Genomic DNA, 22,788 nt, shown 5'->3' with positions numbered 1-22,788 from the left:
AATTCATCGATTAGCTCTAGTAGTTTTCTGGTAGCATCTTTAGGATTCTCTTTGTATAGTATCATGTCATCTGCAAACAGGGACAGCTTTACTTCTTCTTTTCCAATTTGGATTCCTTTTATTTGCTTTTCTTCTCTTATTGCTGTGGCTAAAACTTCGAAAACTATGTTGAATAAGAGTGGTGAGAGTGGGCAACCTTGTCTTGTTCTTGATCTTAGTGGAAATGCTTTCAGTTTTTCACCATTGAGGATGACGTTGGCTGTGGGTTTGTCATATATGGTCTTTATTATGTTGAGGAAAGTTCCCTCTATGCCTACTTTCTGCAGGGTTTTTTTATCACAAATGGGTGTTGAATTTTGTCGAAAGCTTTCTCTGCATCTGTTGAGATGATCATATGGTTTTTCTCCTTCAATTCGTTAATATGGTTTATCACGTTGATTGACTTGCGTATATTGGAGAATCCTTGCATTCCTGGAATAAACCTCACTTGATCATGGTGTATGATCCTTTTAATGTGCTGTTGGATTCTGTTTGCTAGTATTTTGTTGAGGATTTTTGCATCTATGTTCATCAGTGATATTGGCCTGTAGTTTTCTTTCTTTGTGACATCCTTGTCTGGTTTTGGTATCAAGGTGATGGTGGCCTCGTAGAATGAGTTTGGGAGTGTTCCTCCCTCTGCTATATTTTGGAAGAGTTTGAGAAGGATAGGTGTTAGCTCTTTTCTAAATGTTTGATAGAATTCGCCTGTGAAGCCATCTGGTCCTGGGCTTTTGTTTGTTGGAAGATTTTTAATCACAGTTTCAATTTCAGTGTTTGTGATTGGTCTGTTCATATTTTCTATTTCTTCCTGGTTAAGTCTTGACAGGTTGTGCATTTCTAAGAATTTGTCCATTTCTTCCAGGTTGCCCATTTTATTGGCATAGAGTTGCTTGTCATAATCTCTCATGATCTTTTGTATTTCTGCAGTGTCAGTTGTTACTTCTCCTTTTTCATTTCTAATTCTATTGATTTGAGTCTTCTCCCTTTTTTTCTTGATGAGTCTGACTAATGGTTTATCAATTTTGTTGATCTTCACAAAGAACCAGCTTTTAGTTTTATTGATCTTTGCTATCGTTTCCTTCATGTCTTTTTCATTTATTTCTGATCTGATTTTTATGATTTCTTTCCTTCTGCTAACTTTAGGTTTTTTTTTTTTTTGTTCTTTCTCTAATTGCTTTAGGTGCAGGGTTAGGTTGTTTATTCGAGATGTTTCCTGTTTCTTAAGGTAGGATTGTATTGCTATAAACTTCCCTCTTAGAACTGCTTTTGCTGCATCCCATAGGTTTTGGGTCATCGTGTCTCCATTGTCATTTGTTTATAGGTATTTTTAAAATTTCCTCTTTGATTTCCTCAGTGATCACTTCGTTATTAAGTAGTGTATTGTTTAGCCACCACGTGTTTGTATTTTTTACAGATCTTTTCCTGTAATTGATATCTAGTCTCGTAGCGTTGTGGTTGGAAGAGATACTTGATACAATTTCAATTTTCTTAAATTTACCAAGGCTTGATTTGTGACCCAAGATATGATCTATCCTGGAGAATGTTCCATGAGCACTTGAGAAAAATGTGTATTCTGTTGTTTTTGGATGGAATGTCCTATAAATATCAATTAAGTCCATCTTGTTTAATGTATCATTTAAAGCTTGTGTTTCCTTATTTATTTTCATTTTGGATGATCTGTCCATGGGTGAAAGTGGGGTGTTGAAGTTCCCTACTATGAATGTGTTACTGTTGATTTCCCCTTTTATGGCTGTTAGTATTTGCCTTATGTATTGAGGTGCTCCTATGTTGGGTGCATAAATATTTACAATTGTTATATCTTCTTCTTGGATCGATCCCTTGATCATTATGTAATGTCCTTCTTTGTCTCTTCTAATAGTCTTTATTTTAAAGTCTATTTTGTCTGATCTGAGAATTGCTACTCCAGCTTTCTTTTGTTTCCCATTTGCATGGAATATCTTTTTCCATCCCCTTACTTTCAGTCTGTATGTGTCTCTAGGTCTGAAGTGGGTCTCTTGTAGACAGCATATATATGGGTCTTGTTTTTGTATCCATTCAGCCAATCTGTGTCTTTTGGTGGGAGCATTTAGTCCATTTACATTTAAGGTAATTATCGATATGTACGTTCCTATTCCCATTTTCTTAATTGTTTTGAGTTCGTTATTGTAGGTCTTTTCCTTCTCTTGTGTTTCTTGCTTAGAGAAGTTCCTTTAGCATTTCTTGTAAAGCTGGTTTGGTGGCGCTGAACTCTCTCAGCTTTTGTTTGTCTGTAAAGGTTTTAATTTCTCCATCAAATCTGAATGAGATCCTTGCTGTGTAGAGTAATCTTGGTTGCAGGTTTTTCTCCTTCATCACTTTAAATATGTCCTGCCAGTCCCTTCTGGCTTGCAGAGTTTCTGCTGAAAGATCAGCTGTTAACCTTATGGGGATTCCCTTGTGTGTTATTTGTTGTTTTTCCCTTGCTGCTTTTAATATGTTTTCTTTGTATTTAATTTCTGACAGTTTGATTAATATGTGTCTTGGCGTATTTCTCCTTGTATTTATCCTGTATGGGACTCTCTGTGCTTCCTGGACTTGATTAACTATTTCCTTTCCCATATTAGGGAAGTTTTCAACTATAATCTCTTCAACTATTTTCTCAGTCCCTTTCTTTTTCTCTTCTTCTTCTGGAACCCCTACAATTCGAATGTCGGTGCGTTTAATGTTATCGCAGAGGTCCCTGAGACCGTCCTCAGTTCTTTTCATTCTTTTTTCTTTATTCTGCTCTGCAGTAGTTATTTCCATTATTTTATCTTCCAGGTCACTTATCCGTTCTTCTGTCTCAGTTATTCTGCTATTGATCCTATCTAGAGTATTTTTAATTTCATTTATTGTGTTGTTCATCATTACTTGTTTCATCTTTAGTTCTTCTACGTCCTTGTTAAATGTTTCTTGCACTTTGTCTATTTTATTTCCAAGATTTTGGATCATCTTTACTATGATTATTCTGAATTCTTTTTCAGGTAGACTGCCTATTTCCTCTTCATTTGTTAGGTCTGGTGGGTTTTTATCTTGCTCCTTCATCTTTTGTGTTTTTCTGTCTTTGCATTTTGCTTATCTTACTGTGTTTGGTGTCTCCTTTTTGCAGGCTGCAGGTTCGTAATTCCCGTTGTTTTTGGTGTCTGTCTCCAGTGGCTAAAGTTGGTTCAGTGGGTTGTGTAGGCTTCCTGGTGGAGGGGGACTAGTGCCTGTGTTCTGGTGGATGAGGCTGGATCTTGTCTTTCTGGTGGGCAGGTCCACATCTGGTAGTGTGTTTTGGGGTGTCTGTGGACTTACTATGATTTTAGGCAGCCTCTCTGCTAATGGGTGGGGTTGTGTTCCTGTCTTGCTAGTTGTTTGGCATAGGGTGTCCAGCACTGTAGCTTGCTGGTCATTGAGTGAAACTGGGTGCTGGTGTTGAGATGGAGATATCTGGGAGATTTTCGCCATTTGATATTATGTGGAGCTGGGAGGTCTTTTGTGGACCAGTGTCCTGAAGTTGGCTCTCCCACCTCAGAGGCACAGCCGTGACTCCTGGCTGCAGCACCAAGAGCCTTTCATCCACATGGCTCAGAATAAAATGGAGAAAAAGTAGTAAGAAATGAAAGAAAGAAAGAAAGAAATGAGGGAGGGAGGGAGGGAGGAAGGAGGGAATGAAGGAAAGAAAGAAGATAAAGTAAAATAAAATAAAGATAAAATAAAATAAGGTTATTAAAATAAAAAATAGGGCTTCCCTGGTGGCGCAGTGGTTGAGAGTCCGCCTGCCGATGCAGGGGACACGGCTTCGTGCCCCGGTCCGGGAAGATCCCATATGCCGTGGAGCGGCTGGGCCCGTGAGCCATGGCCGCTGAGCCTGCACGTCCGGAGCCTGTGCTCCGCAACGGGAGAGGCCACCAACAGTGAGAGGCCTGCGTACCGCATTAAAAAATAAAAATAAATAAAAACATAAAAAATAATTATTAAGAAAACAAAAATTTTTTAAAGAAAAACAAAACAAAAAAACGGACGGATAGAACCCTAGGACAAATGGTGGAAGCAAAGCTATACAGACAAAATATCACACAGAAGTATACACATACACACTCACAGAAAGAGGAAAAGGGGGAAAAATCATAAATCTTGCTCTCAAAGGCCACCTCCTCAATTTGGGATGATTCGTTGTCTATTCATGTATGCCACAGATGCAGGGTACATCAAGTTGATTGTGGAGCTTTAATCTGCTATTTCTGAGGCTGCTGGGAGAGATTTCCCTTTCTCTTCTTTGCTCGCACAGCTCCCAGGGGCTCAGCTTTGGATTTGGCCCTGCCTCTGCGTGTAGGTCGCAGGAGGGCGTCTGGTCTTCGCTCAGACAGGACGGGGTTAAAGGAGCAGCTGCTTCGGGGACTCTGGCTCACTCAGGCCGGGGGGAGGGAGCGGTACAGAGTGGGGATCGAGCCTGCGGCGGCAGAGGCCGGCATGACATTGCACCAGCCTGAGGCGCGCGCCGTGCGTTTTCCCGGGGAAGTTGTCCCTGGATCCCGGGAACCCGGCAGTGGCGGGCTGCACAGGCTCCCCGGAAGGGAGGTGTGGATAGTGACCTGTGCTCACACACAAGCTTCTTGGTGGCGGCAGCAGCAGCCTTAGCGTCCCATGCCCGTCTTTGGGGTCCATGCTTTTAGCCGCGGCTCGCGCCCATCTCTGGAGCTCCTTTAAGCAGCGCTCTTAATCCCCTCTCCTCGTGCACCAGGAAACAAAGAGGGAAGAAAAAGTCTCTTGCCTCTTCGGCAAGTCCAGACTTTTCCCCGGACTCGCTCCCGGCTAGCCGTGGTGCACTAACCCCGTGCAGGCTGTGCTCACGCCGCCAACCCCAGTCCTCTCCCTGCGATCCAACCGAGGCCCGAGCCTCAGCTCCCAGCCCTGCCCGCCCCGGCGGGTGAGCAGACAAGCCTCTCGGGCTGGTGAGTGCTGGTCTGCACTAATCCTCTGTGTGGGAATCTCTCCGCTTTGCCCTCCACACCCCTGTTGCTGTGCTCTCCTCAGCGGCTCCGAAGCGTTCCCCCTCCACCACCCGCAGTCTCCGCCCGCGAAGGGGCTTCCCAGTGTGTGGAAACCTTTCCTCCTTCACAGCTCCCTCCCACTGGTCCAGGTCCCGTCCCTATCTTTTTGTCTCTGTTTATTCTTTTTTCTTTTACCTTACCCAGGTACGTGGGGACTTTCTTGCCTTTTGGGAGGTCTGAGGTCTTCTTCCAGCATTCAGTAGGTGTCCTGTAGGAGTTGTTTCACGTGTAGATGTATTTCTGGTGTATCTGTGGGGAGGAAGGTGATCTCCGCGTCTTACTCTTCCGCCATCTTCCCTACGATTGAGATTCACTTTTGAATTAGTAGACTGAGTAAAGCAGATTGCCCTCCCCAGTGTGGGTGAGCCTTGTCCAATCAGCTGATGGCCTGAAAAAACAAAAATCCTGTCTCTCCTCCGAGGAAGAGAGAATTCTTCCTGTCTGACTGCTTTTGCATTGGGACACCAACCTTTTCCTGCCTGCAGACTTGACTTGAAACACCAGCCCCTCCTGGGTCTTGAGCTTGCCAGCCTTCAGACTAGTGGAACTCCACCTCGGTCTCCAGCTTGGCAACTCACCCTGCAGATCTTGGGACTTGTCAGCCTCCATAATCACATGAGCCATTTCCTTATAATAAATATGCAAATTATATCTATTTATATACATCCTATTTGTTCTGTTCTCTGGAGAACCTTGACTTATAGAGCCTTTCTGGAGCCTTTGAGGGAAGCAGGCTCCAAGGTCAGGTCAGGAAGTGGCTTGAACCTGTCTTATGCTGCCAGGGTCTGCTTGAGGTGAAGCCAACCCAGGAGAGAGCTGGGGAATCTCTGGAGGATCCTGGAGCCCAGAGGTGCACCAAGCTCGTGCCACCAGCTTCTGAAGTTGCCTCAAAAGGCAATTCCTCCCACTAGGATGGATAGAACCCCAAAATTAGACAATAACAAGTGTTGGCAAGAAATGTGGAGAAATCGGAACTTTCACCCACTGCGGGTGGGAATGTAAAGTGGTACAGTCTCTTTGGAGAACCGTCTAGCAGATCCCATACACAGAATAACCTCATGACCCAGCAATTCCACGCCTAGGCATGTACCCAAGAGAAATGAAAACATGTGTCCATGCTGAAACATGTACACAACTGTTTATAGCATTATTCATAATAATCCAAAAAAGGTGGGATGAAACGATTAAATGTCTATCAACTGACTAATGGATAAACCAAATGTGGTCATTCTATACGATGAAATATTATCCAGCCATAAAAAGAATGTTCTGACACGTGTCACAGCATGAATGAACCATTACGCTAAGTGAATTAAGCCAGACACAAAAGGCCACACAGTGTGTGATTCCATTCATACGAAATGTCCAGAACGGGAGGATCTACAGAGATGGAAAGTAGATTACTGGTTGCTTAGGGCTGGGGGGACATGGGGGTGATAGCTAAAAGGCTTCTTTTGGAGATGATGAAAATGTTCTCAGTTGATTGTGATGATAGTTGCAAGTATCTGTGAATATACGAAAAACCACAGAATGGTATACTTTAAATGGGTGAAGTATGAGGTATGTGAATTATACCTCAAAAAGCTGTGTCTTTTTTTTTTTTTTTTAAAGCAACTCTCCCTTGTAATCTTTGCAACTGGACTCCATAGAGTTCTGGAACCTGAGTCTTTCTCCCAGGATAGAGAGCCTAGTTCTCACCAGGCTGCTGCCCCCATTCCCCTAACTGCCCCTCCCACATCCCTGAGGGCGGGGCCCCAAATGCTGTCCTATGGACGGGACCCGAGCAGGGAGCCTCAGCCCGCATCCATGGGCCTGAGCTAAGGTCTCCTACATTTCCGTGGATCCTCGTGTCTCTGTGCTGCCCACAGGGAGCCAGGGCCCCTGGAGCACCCCTCTATGCCTGTGCTGCCCACCCCCTGCCTTGTGTTTTGGTACTGTCCACAGACTCTGGCTTCGCCTTAGCTGTTCTCCTTGGCCCTGCTGGCCAGCTACCCTGCCAGCCACCCAGTGCCCTCTGATTTCTGCCCTTACCCACCCTCCAGCCCTTGCCTGTGGCCCCACCATCATGTCCAGCATCAACCCTGATGGCCTTTTGCATACCTGCCTGGAATCCAGCCCCTACCTTGTGGGGTCACGCCTGGAGCTCTGGGGTCAGCTTCCTCCCTTCCACCCTGATGCCCAGTCCATCCAGGTCTTTGCTGCTCCCTGCTCTGCCACCCACCTCTAGCCAAGACATGACCCTCCGTGCACTTTCACTCGCCATCACCTAGGAGGTGGGGGCTGCCGGGGGCAGTTGGCTGGAGCCCCACAGTGGGGACACTTTGGGCAGTGATCCATCTAACGTCCTCCACCTGAAAAAGCATGTCCCTCCCCACCAGTGAGCTCACTGCTCACCTGCCCTTAAGAAACTGGCCCAGGTGCCAGGAGCCTTGCAGCGTGGTTAGTAATTGTGAAAAGCTGGGAGCCACCCAAGTGTTCGTCAAGGGGTCGCTGGGTGGCTAAAAGACAGGCTGGTCATGGAAGGGAGAACGACCTGGCAATTCCAGGAAGGATCGAGACCCACATGGGTCTACTCACACGGAGCTTGAAAACATATTGAGTGCAAAACACAAGAAGCTGCATGATGCAGTACGATACCACTTAAGAAAGGAAAACAAATCCACAAAAGAGTGCTACCTCTTTTAAGGTATCTTTGTATATTTGTAAACTCAAGAGGAAAAAAATCCTTAGTAGTTGCCTCTGGGGAAGGGGAGGAAGGGGTGGGGTTGGGACTAGTGGTCACAGTGGATTTTACCTGGAATGCTCTAATTTTTTCAAAAGGAGAATTGATCCTTGTATGACATGTGTAATTTATCATAGCTGAAGAGAGACGAAGAATTCCAAGAGCTGGGCCACATGCCCCCTGTGCCAGCCTCGCTCCTGGCTCCCCGCCTGCCCCCATCCCCAAGGCTTTCCTGCAATCCCACCCTCTAGCTGGACCCGGAGCTGGAGGCTGTTCCATCTTCCATTTAAAACTCCTCATCCACGCCCGCACTGGGGAGTTTCTTATTCCCTTTCCGATGTAACTGTCTGTCACCGGTAATAGTCTTTTTCGATTTCATTTCCTTGAGTTCCTGCCAGCCACTCTGAGAGCCGCCTCCCCTTCCCTGCTGCCCACCCCCCCAGACCCAAGTCAGGGGGAAAAGAATACATTTTTGCCTTTACTATGATGTATGCGATCCCATAAAATAGTGAAACAGATATGAAAGGTTGAGAGAAGGTAGATAAATGGCTCCTATTATTCTACCAATCAAATGAAATACCTATCCACGTCCTCATTTGAATGATAATAAAACTCAGAGAGGCTGCTGGTTCGCCGTTGTCACCGCTGGCAGTGGCTCGAGCCGTGGAGCCACAGGCCAAGGTAACCTTGGGGTGTCCTCTGCAGCCGGCAGGGAACTGCAGCCCCCGTCTCCTCGCGCCTCTCCCCCAATCCGAGGCTTCCCGTGCTCCCACCCCCAACCTCCTTCCCCTGCCCCGCCCACCCAGCTCACCCACTGGACAGTTTTGCACCTGTCTGCCCATACCCCCCACTCCCTCTAAGGCCCACAGGGCAGAGCCAGGCCCCAGAACAAAACACTAAGGTCCCCCAGGAATGCGCTCCCTCTCTGCCACAGTCTTCCAACCACCCTCTCAGCTTTCCCACGCAGACCTCCTCTGACAGCCCCTGACCTCCTGTCTAGGCTAAGCACCCATGGCGGACACTCCCTTGGCACTCGCCACACGCCTCGGTGACCATGTCTTGTTCTATCTCTAGTCCAGGGCACATCTGTCTCCACTGCTGGACTCAATCCTGGGAGGGAGGGGCCACGTGGGTCTGGCTTTGCAGCACCCTCTCGACCTAGGCACGTGCGCAGAGTTTCATTCATTCCACCTGCATTTACCAAACACGCATGGAGCCCTCCCAGGTTCAGACGGGAAGCCCTGCCTAAGGGCGGTCACTCCGTAGGTGGGGGCAGGTGAGGCCACCTCCCCTTCTGAGCCCTGGCATACCAAACCCTTATGTGCTTACAGTTCAGTTCCCCCGGCACTTTCAGTGCCTCTTATGAGTCCTCGCCTGACAATCAGGGGACACTGGTGAGTTTTGCCTTCCCTGTGCCTCCCCCACTTTGCAGGGAGCAGCTCCTGAGGACTCAGCCCTTCTCCACCACAGGGAGTCCTGGTGGCTGTCAATCAAGAGACCCTGGTGCGTACTGACACAGGCCCGTGAGGCTAGGCAGACCCCTCTCTGTGATTTTGACTCTTCAGCAGAATTTTTCATTCTGATGGCCACCCCCTGAAGAGACTTTACCTGAAGGTCTCACTACTTAGATCCACTGTGCTGCCCTGATTTCTGTCCTTTCCTTCCAAATCCCCTTGCTCAAGGTAGCCAAGGTCAGTTTCTGGTCCGAAGACTGACCAAGGTGTGGACAAAACCCCAAGCTGACTTCCAAGGCACTGGGACTTGCTCCATCATCTCTCCCAACTGTGACATCTCATTGTCTGTCCCCTCTTAGGGCAGGGGCCTGTCTGAGTCATCTCTTCACCCTGTCTCCCCAGCACCAGGGACAGCGCCTGCACGTAGGAAGTGCGTTGCTGACAATGAATGAAACAGGGGTAGGGGTGCCCTTTTTAGAGATAAGGATGATAAGCCCCAGAGGGAGAGTGAGAAGTCAGGACCCAAGTCTGGGAGTTCTCCCCAAGCCTGGGACCCCCTCCTCTGCCATTTGCTCCCAAATACGTGACGCCCTCTCCTGGGTTTCCTCAAGCCAAGGGAACTCCAGAGGAAGAGTCTCCTGAGAGCCAAGCCCGCACTAAGGCTGCAGGTTCACGAGGGAGGGGAATAGCAATCATGGTGTGCAGGGCTCACTGATTACAAGCAACAGAAAGTTCCCGGGTTGCCCTGGGAAGCTGTCAGGCAGCTTACTGAATCAACAGCAGCTCAGAGCCTGCTCAGACCACTTATCAGTCCCTGTGTCAGGCCTCCCTCTGCTCGGGACTCAAAGCCCTGGCACAGAGACAGGCAGGTAATCGTCCTTTGGCCAGGGTAAGGCCTTGATGGACAGTCCCCACTAGGCTGCATGTGACGGAGGAGGAGAATCCCCAAGAGAAAAAACTGGAACTGTTACTTCTAGCAAGAGGAGTGGACTCGGGCAGCTCAAGTACTGTAAGCGGATAAGCCAAGCCACCCAGACTCTGAATTTCTGTTTCCTGCCTGGCTTGGCCTCCCAAGGGCTGCTTTGGGCCTGGCCCAGTTGTTCAGGTTCCCCACAGGGTAAAGATCACAGACTTGGAGAGTGAGGGCTCCTTGGAGGGGACTGAAACTGCACATTTTGTAGCTGGGGAGCCCAAGGCCCATGGAGAGACAGTGACAGAGCCAAGATCCCAACCCCAGCATGGGGCCAACACTGACTAGGGACCCTCAGGTCTCCACCAGGGAAGAGGCAGACTGGCTGGGGGCAGGAGCTGTGAGCTGTGTGACCTGTGGCAGGCCACCAAGCTCTAAGCTCCTATCCTCCTGTGTATAAAATGAGGCTGCTTGTCAGGGTTATTGTAAGGATTAGGCACATATGACATTTATTTGCTCATGTGAAAATACTTGGAATAGAAATAAAAACATACGTCCATGCGAAGATTTGTACGTTCATACAGTTCCTAGCAGCTTTATTCATAATTGCCAAACTCTGGACACGATCCAGATGCTCCATCAACTGGTGAATGAACACAGAAACTGTGTGTCCACATGATGGAATACTACACAGCAGTAACAGGGACAAACTACGGATACGCACAACGAAGTGGATGCATCTCGAGAGCATTATGCTGGGTGGCAGAGCCAGACTCAAAAGGCTGCCTCTGTGTGATCTCAAACACAGAGGTTCATTCTTCTATAAAGTCACTGCAAACACTGAATTTGTGAGTCTGAACCATCGCTCCTGGGAGAATACGCACGGGGTTAGGTTCCTGCAAGCCTCTGGTCACATTTGCGTCAGCCAATCAATACATAACTTTGTTGTGTGTGTGTTTCTGTTTAAAGACACTTTAGTTAATACATATAGTTGAATCATTAACATTGAACTCACGGCCAGAGGCACTGTAACTCATGTCTCTACGAAGCTTATCTAACCCACGCATTTTTTCCATCAGGCACATCACAGCCTTCTCACACTGAGGAACGCTGGACAGCACTTCAGCACTACATTTGGGGCCATTTTAAACAGCAAAACCACCACCAAAAACAAACAAACAAAAACAAATGCAGAAATCGCAGCACTAAATAACCTGTAAAGAGAACGCTTGTTTACAGTGGGAACTGAAGCAAAAGGCAGAGCCTTGCTTTCTTCAGTCTCAGCTGGGAATGGCGTCATATGAATTAAATTTTTCACCCCTCTGCGTGTGTCTACAAATGACCACGAAAGCACCACGAGAGTTGATTTGGGGGTTACAAATAAATTTTAGCAAGTAGGTGAGTTCTCAAATATGGAATCTGCAAATACTGAGGACTGACTGTATATGAAAGAAATCTAACCTGCAGTGACAGAAAGTAGGTCAGTAGTTGTCTGGTTGGGGGAAGAGCAGAGACTGGCCAGGAAGGACCATGGGGCACCTTCTGGGTGATGACAATGTTCTGTATTTTAATTGTTATGGGGGTTACACAGGGCAATGCATTTGTAAAACTCATTGAAATATACGCTTAAAATGAGTGCATTTTATTGTTTGTAAGTTTTACTTCAACGAAGTTGAGTTTATAAAAACGACTTACCAAAAATGATATCTGATCATTCTTCCATTCTTCTTGGGATCTTGGGGCCAGCCCCCTTGGAAGGGTCAGCACAGAATAAAGGAAGAGGCAGGGATGCTGACTTGGGCTCCATTTGGAAGCTGTTTGCACTGCCCGCCCCCAAAACCTCACCCCTGTGAGACAGCATGTATGATGCAGACCTTCAGCTTCTCCCACCCAGACATTCTCATTCCCATTGTGTCAGTCAGAACTCTTTTGGTTGCTGGTGACAGAAACTCAACTCAAATCAGCTTAGACAAAAAGCAGAGCAGGGGGGCAGGGGAGGACATAGAAAACAAACTTATGGTTACCAAAGGGGAAAGGGAGGAGAGGGATTAACAGATACACACTAATACATATAAAATAGATAAAAAACAAGGACAGCACAGGGAACTATATTCAATATCTTGTAATAACCTATAGGAAAAGAATCTGGAAAAGAATATATGTATCTATATATACACATATATATGTATGTATATATATATATATATATATATATAAAACTGAATCACTTTGCTGTACACCTGAAACATTGTAAATCAACTATACTTCAATTTAAAAAAAAGACTTATACACAAATTTTCATAGCAGCTTTTTTTTTTTTTGCGGTACAAGGACCTCTCACTGTTGTGGCCTCTCCCGTTGCGGAGCACAGGCTCCAGACGCGCAGGGTCAGCCGCCATGGCCCACGGGCCCAGCTGCTCCGTGGCATGTGGGATCCTCCCGGACCGGGGCACGAACCCGTGTCCCCTGCATCGGCAGGCGGACTCTCAACCACTGCGCCACCAGGGAAGTCCCTCTTAGCAGCTTTATTTGAAGTAGCCAAAAACTGGAAACAACAGGTGAATAGTATATCCGCACTATGAAATATTACTTAGCAATAAAATGGAATCAACTATTGATACATGTAACAACATGAATAAATCTCAAAATAATTATGCTGCATGAAAGAAGCCAGACATACTGTATGATTCTATTTATATGAAGTTCTAGAAAATGTAAACTAATCTATAATGAGGAAAAGTAGATCAGTGATTGCTTGAGGGTGAAGAGAAGGACAGGAGAAAAGAATTCCAAATAATCCTGAGAAAACTTTGGGGATGATGATTTGGGGTGCTCATTTATTGATTATGATGATGATTTCGTGGGTGTACACATGTTAAAATTGGTCAGATTGCACACTTTAAATATGTACTTTATTGAATGTCAACATTACCTCAATAAAACTGTTTTAAAAATTGAAAAAAAAAGTCGGGGTGCTATTTGTTCATGTCATTGGAAAGAGCAGGAAAGCTCTGCCATCAGACATGGCTAGATCTAGGGATCAAGTATGGTCACCAGGCCAAGACTGATCCTCCTCTCTTGACTCTTTGTGTGTCAGCTTCACTCTGGGACCATGGGCAGGAAGGTGGTCACCAGTAGACCCAGAACACCAAGGAGAGGGAGTATCTCTGTTATCAGCAAACATTCAGGAACAGATGTCCTTTGCCAACCCTCCACAGCCAAAGGGATGGAACATGCTGACTGGTCAGGCCTGGGTTCTGTTCCTACTCCCCTTAAAGAACACGGACTGAGGGTGGGGGAGATTTCTCCCCAAAAGATAACTCAGGTGCTGTTTCCAGAAGATGGGGGAAGAGACAGGGACCAGGCAGAGACAGTAGGTACCCAACACCCAATTTGCCTTGAGCCAGAGCTACTTTTCCTGGACATAACTAAGTCTTTTCCTGGCATCCCAAGAGCTCTCTCACTCACTTCTGGTCTCAGGGAAACATCATACTTCTATCTTTCTGGCAGCACCATGATGATGGAACTTTGTGAGCACCAGTGAATCTTCTCTGACTCTTGCTATTAGAGGATCAGTTCTGCTCCTGCCTCCTTCAAGAAACTTCTTTGAGAATACACTGATTTTTTCTTCAATTTAACAAACACTTATTAAGTATCTGCTTAATTGGAAGCAAGATGAAAGAGATGGTCCCTGCCCTGTCTCTTCCTTTCTATTCTTTTTTTTTTTTTTTAAGATTTTTGATGTGGACCGTTTTTAAAGTCTTCATTGAATTTGTTACAGTATTGCTTCTGTTTTATGCTTTAGTTTTTTGGCCCCAAGGCATGTGGAATCTTAGCTTCCCGACTAGGGATTGAACCCATACCCCCTGCATTGGAAGGCGAAGTCTTAACCACTGGACCACCAGGGAAGTCCTTCTTGCGTTCTATTCTTTACACTCATTTATTTTCTTGTGTTATTGCATTGGCTAGGACTCCACTACAATGCCAATACTAGGCATCCTTGTCCAATTCCTGCTACTAATGTTTCATCATTAAGTATAACATTTGTCTTATATGTCTGATAGATGCCCTTTATCAGGTTAAAGAAACTCTCTTTTATTTCTAGTTGCTAAGAAATTGTGATTTTAAAAATAAGCATAAATTGATTTAAAATTTATCAAATGCTTTTTCTAGATCATATTTTCTGTAATCCAAAAGCTCTACTACACTAAGCTCTAGGAGAGGGGAGGCAGGGGCTAAAGGAGCATTTGAGTAGTTCCTTCAAGGATGTGAGAAACTGACCAGCCTCAATGAGGGGAATGGCATTGTAGGCTGCGGGGACAAGCTCAGCAAGGATATGGGGGTGTGAACATGCCTTTAGAGAATGAGTACTAGTCTGAGTGGTTCTTTCCTGTGAAACCCCTCTCCTGGTTTGCAAACACCTGCCCACTGTGGGTCCAGGACACTCCTCAACCCCACAGGAACGGTAACTTGGGCATTCTACAGTGAAGTCGGCACTCATGGCAAAAATCAAGAGAACAGTCAAGATTAACCCATGGAAACTGCTTACATTGCCCATAAAAAACATACATGGGTTTTATGTCTAAAACTCTGTAAGAATTCTAGAGTGCTCCTGCTTGCCTGCCAGGCTGACTCCAACCTGCTTCTGGGAGTTTATTAAGCTTTATCCTTTAACATTTACACTCATTAATGTATTTTGTTAGCTGCCGGAAGGATTACCTGAGTTGTAGCTCAAGCCAGCCAGAAGTTAGATGATGCAGAATGTCATTGTGCCGTACACGCAGCAGAGACGGTATACCTTGTCCCAGAATGGCCAGCGAGGCTTCTGTGCCTCCTCTAAGTCAGGCTGAGGCTGGTCCTGACACCACTGAAAGTCTACCCCTCCCCAGTCTGCAGGCACATGACCAGAGAGTGACAGGGGTCTTCCCAAGCCCGACTTCCTTGGCCATGCTGACCCCAGGGCAGACCTTTCTCTCCGCCTTTGCATATGGCCAACACCACCAGGAAAGGGGACCCATTCACCATGACCCCACACACCTGGCAACTGGGCTTCTGGCCTTGACCATGATCGTCCTTACTTTATTGCCACTGATTTCTCAGTTCATCTCCTCCTCACCGGACTTGCTCCAGTCTTCTTTCTCAAACACCCAAAGCTCATTTTTACCTCAGAACCTTTGCACTGCCTGTTCCCTTTGCCTAGAGTGCTTTTCTTTTTTCTTTTCTTTCGTTTTTTTTTGTTTGTTTAAATGCACCTCACTTTATTTTATTTTACTTATATTTTATAAATTTATTTTTATTTATTTTCTTTTTGGCTGCATTGGGTCTTCATTGCTGTGCTCGGGCTTTCTCTAGTTGCAGCAAGTGGGGGCTACTCTTGGTTGAGGTGCACGGGCTTCTCATTGTGGTGGCTTTTCTTGTCGCGGAGCACGGGCTCTAGGTTCTCGGGCTTCAGTAGTTGTGGTTCGCGGGCTCTAAAGCGCAGGCTCAGTAGTTGTGGCGCATGGGCTTAGTTGCTCTGTGGAATGTGGGATCTTCCCAGACCAGGGCTCGAACCCATGTCCCCTGCACTGGCAGGCGGATTCTTAACCACTGCACCACCAGGGAAGCCCTGGAGTGCTTTTCTTTGTCACCATTCAGGTTTCAGTTCACATGTTGCCTCCCCAGCCCTCTTCCTAAAGTAGCACTCCATCCTGCATCCCTGTCATGTAACCCTGTTTATTTTCTTCTGAGCAGTTATCACCATTTATTACCACATGAAGTATTTTCCTAGTTACTGTCCATCTCCCCGCCCATGAAGAAGATCCTGACTGTTCTGGTCGCTTTGCAGCTACCCAGTGCCTTGGCACGCCGTAACCACTTAATAAATATTTGTTGACTGACTGTACGATGGAATCTATGGCTGGCCAATTCGGTTTTGGAGTGTCTTGGTCCCTCTTCCACACATGACTAACTGGGGACCCTGCCTTACCTTGGGCCCCAGCACTCATAGCTTTCCTAGGATGCCCTCCCAGAAATCCAATCCCACCTCCAAGACTGGCCCCTGCCTCCACCCCAGCAGGCAGCTGAATTCCAGAGCCCCTCTACCCACCTGTGTGCTAATCCTGCCCCAGGGTCAGGTTGAGGGTCGGATGGCAGCCTGGAGGGGTGGGCAGAGGCAGCTGCAGACTTCCCAGCTGACTTGAAGGCCTTGCATCTCCATCTCCTGCCTGCCTCTCCGCCATGTGCGGGCCTCCGAGTAAGCATCCCTCAGCGGCAACTCCCTTCCCAATCATCCCCATTAGCTACTGTCCACACTGGGCTGGAGGGAGATCAATTACCAGTGCTGGCCACTGAACCGTGCTAATGAGGATGTACGCACACCCAGCTGGTGGTGGGCATGGGTGGGAGGGGCAGGGGAGGCAGAGGGGTGGAGAGGGGGCAAGGAGGCTACTTACTAAGTGCTTGGTGGGGCAGGTCCCCTCTAGGGTCCCTGGAAGATGCTCCCTTGGGGCAGAGACCCCAGGAACCATGGTTTAGCTCAAGCTGTGTGTGGGAGCAGAAGAAACAGCCTGGCTGGGGATTCGGGACTCAGGGAGTAGGGGTGACACTGATGAGAAGAGGTGCATTCTCAGGCTTGGCCTGTTCGGGTGTCCCTGCTGCCCAGCCCTCTGAGCCTCTGCTCGGACCCTCCCCTCTACCAAGAATGCCCTCCCTGTGTCTACCCCATATCCCAAGGGCCAGTTCAGATGTCATCACCAGCAACGCTCCTGGACCACCTCTACCTTTACCCCTGACAGAAAAACCACTCCAGCCTCTTGGCTCCTAGCCCCTTTGGACCTCGCTCTGTGTAATTCTGACTCTACCAGATTGTACTGATCTGTTCGAAAAGACACTCAACCTCTCTCATAAGAGCAATGAAAAGGAAAACCATGAGAAGAGATGATTTTCTTCTATCAGATTGGCAAAGATAGAAAAGGTGGATAAAGGCAGTGCTAGCCCTCGCTGCCAGAGCAGGAGGGGCAGATGCCACCTTAGTAACCGAGTGTGACCTCTTCAGAGGGTAATTTGGCAATAGCTATGTAAATTCAAAATGTACCTGCCCTTTGACCTAGCCATTCACTTCCAAGCATTCATCGTCTGAGATACAAGTGCCCAAAGATAAAAGTACCAGAGTGCTCACTGCCTGGAAATGTCCTCCACATTGTCCATCAGGAGGGTGGTGAGAGCCACTCAGGCCACATCGCACAATGGGCATCCCCAACCTCCTGCCCGTGGAGTGAGGTAAGCAGAGCACCCATCTCCAAGCTATTGCGGGGAGTCAATCAGTTAATATAAATAAAGTGCTTAGAGGAGCGTCCAGCACAGAGTAAGTATAAGTTCTTGCTATTATTATGGGTCTGCTGTTGTTGAAAAGCATTGGGTGGATCTGTACATATTGATATGTAATTATCTCCCAGAAATGCTGGTCAGTGAAAAATGCAGACAGAGGCCGTCAGTGGTGCAGGATGTGGATTGGGTTCTGGCTGGCTCTGTTTCTTGAGGAGATCTGCTTTTGAATGCATAGACCATCTCCAGGGAAGTGGACAGGGCTGACAGCAGTGGCTGCCTCCGGGGAGGGGCAGGAGACCGGGAGACAGGGGCGAGAGGAAGATTTGCACAGAGACTTCCACACAGTTTGCAGTTTTTAACCACATGCCTGCACCATCTATTCAAACAAATAAATCACTCATAAAGACTGGTGATTCACCTGTCTGCATCTCCCACCAGACCACGAGCCCCCTGAAGGCAGACACTGTGTTGGAGCCACTGCAGAATTCCCAGCCTGGCACACAAAGGTACCTGGCAAATGTTGGCTGATGGGTGAGCTGGCTGGAATTCCATGTGGTCCCTCTGCTGGGACTGCCCCCCAAGGCATGATTCCCAGGAGATGCCCACAGATTAGGGATGGGGCATGCTGGAGCAGCCTGGGGAGCATTTGGCCTTAGTGGGAGGCAGACCTGGAAAGCTACTTCCTAGAGGATCATTTCTGGAAGCAGGACCCAGGTGTCCAGGTGCATCGAGTCCTCCAGGAGCCTAAGATAACAGGCTCGATCAAGGGCAGGACCTTCTCTCAGGCCACAGCACAGGCCCCTCTGTACGCGGGAGGCTGATGTCCCCATCTATCTGCATGGCTGCACGAGGGACCAGGGAGGCATTACCGTGGCAACAGCCTTCACAGTGCCAAGGGACTAATTGTGTGGCTTTCACACTTCTGATGGGCTGAGTTCCAGGTCCCAGATCTGTGGTAATGCAGCCTACCAGGCCGGTGCCTGGGCTGAGGAGCAGACATGATGCCCCTAGGCACAGGAAGGGACCTGCTGGGCCCACCTCTGCCATCAGCCCCGACTTCGAGCCACCCTCCCTTGTAGCCCTCGTCCTGTGCAGTGAACAGTGGCTGCTCCAGCTGGAACCCCAGGAGAGGAGGCCCGGCTGTGTCTCTCACCAGAGCCTTGTGGCGGAAAGAGCCCCAAAGTGGGAAGAGCTTGACTGTCCACTATCCATGGACAGTCAAGGAAAGGGATGGAGAGGCAAAACATGGCTTATCCCCACAGGGGGCACCCCCGAAGTGGAGAAATGAAGCAGCTTTACATGCACAAATGTGACTCTGTCTTCAAAACACATCACTGGTGTGTGTGGGGGGAGCGGTGGGGGGAAAGCTAGCCCAGCAAGATGCGGACAGTATCCCGCCACTTAACACACATACACACGATGCTGAACACTGTCTCTGAGTGCATAATATGAGGAGGAAATTTTTAAAATGTAAGTGGTCCAGAGGGATCTATAGCTCACAGCTCCAACATCACAGGGAGAGGAGAGGGGAATAGAATAGGGCAGTAAGGGGACCTTAGAGTCATCCATTTTTTAAGTAGACTGGGTTCCTATTTTTGCCTGTGCTACCAAAATGATTTAAAGTTAATATAAAAAGTCATTGCTCTATCTTGCTGTCTCATCAAGGCTCCCTCCGACCACCCTCTTTAGTGCCGAGGCCTGACCTAGCCCCTACACTCCCAAGGCCCCTTGCTCACTCATATTTCCACAGCAGTGAGGCTCGCTGTGCCTGGTCTTCTCCCTTCCTGGGGGGAGGGGGCAGTGGGGGACGGCTATACCAGCTTGTGTGTGAGGCCAATCTGGCCCACTGCCTGTTTTTACACAGCTCCAGAGCTATATATAAAAGAATGGTTTTATGTTTTTTAATTGTTGAAAATCAAAAGAGGGATAGTATTTTGTGACACATGGAAATTATATGAAATTCAAATTTCAGTGTCCAGATAATGTTATTTGAACATGGCCAAGCCCATTCGTTCGTCTTGTCAAGAGATGCTTTCTGCTATAAAGGCAGAGTTGAGTGGTTGTATGACCTGAAAGCCTAAGATATTTATTATTTGGCCCTTTGCAGACAAAGGTTGCCAACCCTGATCTGGACTGTAAGCACAAGGATGGGGGTCTCGTTTTGTTCCCTTATGTATCCCGAGTGCCCACCACAGCGTCTGGCACGCAGTTAGGTGCTCAGTAAATCTGGCTGAATGAGCGAATGGAGGTGTATGTGTTGGAGCATGTCGCTTCAACCTCCTAGAGAAAGTGACCCCCTTCCCAGCTGTGTCTGGCAGACATCACCGCCTTCAGGGATGGGAAGGTGGGCTCCGGTCTCCCTGAGCACTGCACTGGGAGAGGCATCTGTGGGGCAGGCAGTGTCATTTGCTCTAAGTCCTCGGAGAATGAAGCAGAGGGTGGCAAGGTCTGGATTTGGTACCAACAGGGTGGGCCCCCAGGTCTCTGGAAGGTGGCACGTCTTTGCTTAGCCACGCGGACCTCCCTCCAACGACCCACAGCCCCTCTCTGCCCACAGCTGACTCTGCTGCCTGCGTGGGCTGCGCTTTGGTGCCCTCTGGTGGCCGCCGGGAGTGTCTCTTTCCAAGGCATGCGCCAGCCACCCTCTGGAAGTGAACCCAGGCCCCGGACTCCATAGCCCATCTGACCTCCTCGTCCAGAGATCCAAGGGCCCAATGGTCCGGCTCAATCTGTCCCTTCCAGTTCTTCCCCCGCCCTCCCCTCACGCACAAGGTAGCCTGATATCAGAAGATGCCCTCCTGCCAAGATGATAGAGGAGCTGCTGGCAGCCTCTCCTCTGGTTAGACTAGGTAGGCCCATGGCTCCTGAGGGTCTCCCAGGCTGCAAGACAATGCCCACCCGTCACCTCCAGTGTCCCTGATGGTGGGTGGGAGGGTGACCTTGGTCCCCATGTCCCAGGGATCCGAGTGTGATGGGCAGTAGGTAGCTTATAAGCTTCCTTGCATTTTCTACACATCCAGAGAGGTCCCATCTGGGTAAGGGCTCCTCGGTCCAAGGAAAAGAACTGCTCCAAGTTCTACTCTGGGGGCAGGAGATTTGTCTCTCACCAGCATGAAACGCCACGTGCAGTGATCACCATGTGCTCGTCACCACATACACATTGCACCACTACCTCTACCAGGAAACCGTGGGTTCCGGGAGCGAAAGGGCAAGTCTGAGCTGCCTCAGCAACCCCAGCCTCCAGCCAGGGCCTACCCGAGTGGATGGATGGATGTCCTGTAGCAGAACTGAGCTTTGGAGAACTCTGGGTCCACGGCCAAGCTCACGACCACTCCTTCCAGTCATTCCCATGCATCTCATCAGTCCTATTTCCAAATATATCCTGGTTCCACCACTTCCCTCTGTCCGTGCCCTCTGCCCCTCACTCACTTGCACCTCTCCAGCACCCCAGCCTCCCTTATGCCAAGCCTACCCAGCTTCAGGGCCTCTAGGGCAGCTGGTACCAAAACCTGAAACACTGTTCCCCTGGAGCTTCCCAGATATGGGACTCCTTCCACCACCCCAGCAAGGGGTCCCTTCTCACAGGCATTCCAGCCATCACTGTCTAGCTCATCACTCTTATTTTCTTCATAGCTTATATTACTAACAAAAATGCTTACTTGCCTACTTGTGTCTCCCCCACGAGAATGCAGCGCGAGGGCTGGGACTTTGCCCTTCTCTCTCCTCTACATCCCCGGCACCTGTGTGGAAGCTCAACTCATGCTTGGGGAACGATCCCTTGCTGTCCCTTACTGGTTCACACTTCAAGTGTGCAGGCGTCACCCAAATGCATCAGAAAGGCAGGACGGGTCTGGTGCAGAACTCCGGCGAGAAGGCTCAGATCTGGGTGCCTCCTCCAGCTGTGTGGTGGGCAACTCGCTCCCCTCTCTGAGCCCAGTTTCTTCATCAGGAAAAGAGTCTCCACCTCACAAGGGGGTAGTGAGGCTTGAGGGGGAAAATGAAAAGTAAAAGCTTGTGAAATTAAAAATTGCAAGACGTGCACAATATCGTGAGCTGCATTTATTGTACTCCACTGGTACCTGTCAGGGACCCCAGGACACTGTCCAGCCTGTGTCTGGGAGCTACAATGCTGGTTGCATACCCCACACCTTCCCCTCCTGGCAGCAGCTCCCAGCACCCCTGAATGGCACAGCAGCCTGGACCCCAATGGGTGATTATCCCAGAGGGAACCGTAGTGACACAGGGGACAAAGCTGGCTCCCTCCTCTTTTGTTGGGCTTGCATTTTTTTTTCATTAGTTGTCAACACCTTAAAAATAGGGATATTTCACATAAAAGCCTGGATCTCTGGCTTCTCCAGATTTCTGACATTAGACCTGCATTCCCACTTTATAGCAATTAGCCACAACTAAATGACAACCACCAACTTCAGATGGGGACCTGTGCTTTGCCAGTCCCCACCACTCTGTTGTACCTCAAGGTCAGCTGCCATTATCAACTTGATGGTCCAAATATTTTTCATCATAAAGCAATGTCTCTCTGTGTAGTCTTCAGGAACAGTAGGAAAGTCAGTTGCACTGCAAAGACCACACAAGTCAAAGGCCTACTTCATTCATTTATACAACCTTAAGAGCATCTGAGTAAGAGATCTGTGAACCAGCCCAAATCCCTCCTTTTATCCACAAAGGGCACCCTAGGGATGGGTGGGTGCGGCAGTCACTCTACACACAGCTAAGAGGCAGAGCTGAGAGCAGCAGACTTCACAAGTCTGAGCCAGTTGCTCCTTTCGAAGTTCTCAAATTCCCTGAACCCAAAGCACTGGTAAGCTGGGTGGACACACCAGGCACTTGGCTGTACCAGAGTGAGGTTGTGGACGAAGCAGCCAGACCCAGGCAAAGCTTGCTGGTGCGCCCTCTGGTGGCCATGAGGCAGCTCTGCAGGCCTCCATGAAGATTTTCGATTTGATTCCAAGTGAGCCCGTGTCAACCACCATGGGTCCCAAAGCAGGCTCCCCCCAACCCCATGTGTGCCAAGTTTTCAACTTCCAACTACTTCCTTCCCCAAACATTCCTGATCTCCATTCCACCCCTCAGCCACTCTCCTGGGCACCCATCTCAGTCTCCAGTGTGGTTGGACTCCTAGGCTGTGTGGCCTCTTCACGGCAGGGTCCAGCCTCCCCATTCTTCACATCCTGGTGCCTCGCCCCAGGCTTAGCCCACGGCAGCCTCGCAGTGTTTGCAGGGAAAAACCCTACAGCAGTGGGGAGGCCAACCCCAACCTAAAGGGTGAGCAGCACAGGCCGG

This window comes from Phocoena phocoena, chromosome 3, assembly GCF_963924675.1.
Source record: "Phocoena phocoena chromosome 3, mPhoPho1.1, whole genome shotgun sequence".
In the NCBI taxonomy this organism is placed as follows: Eukaryota; Metazoa; Chordata; class Mammalia; order Artiodactyla; family Phocoenidae; genus Phocoena; species Phocoena phocoena.
This window is presented reverse-complemented; position numbering follows the sequence as displayed.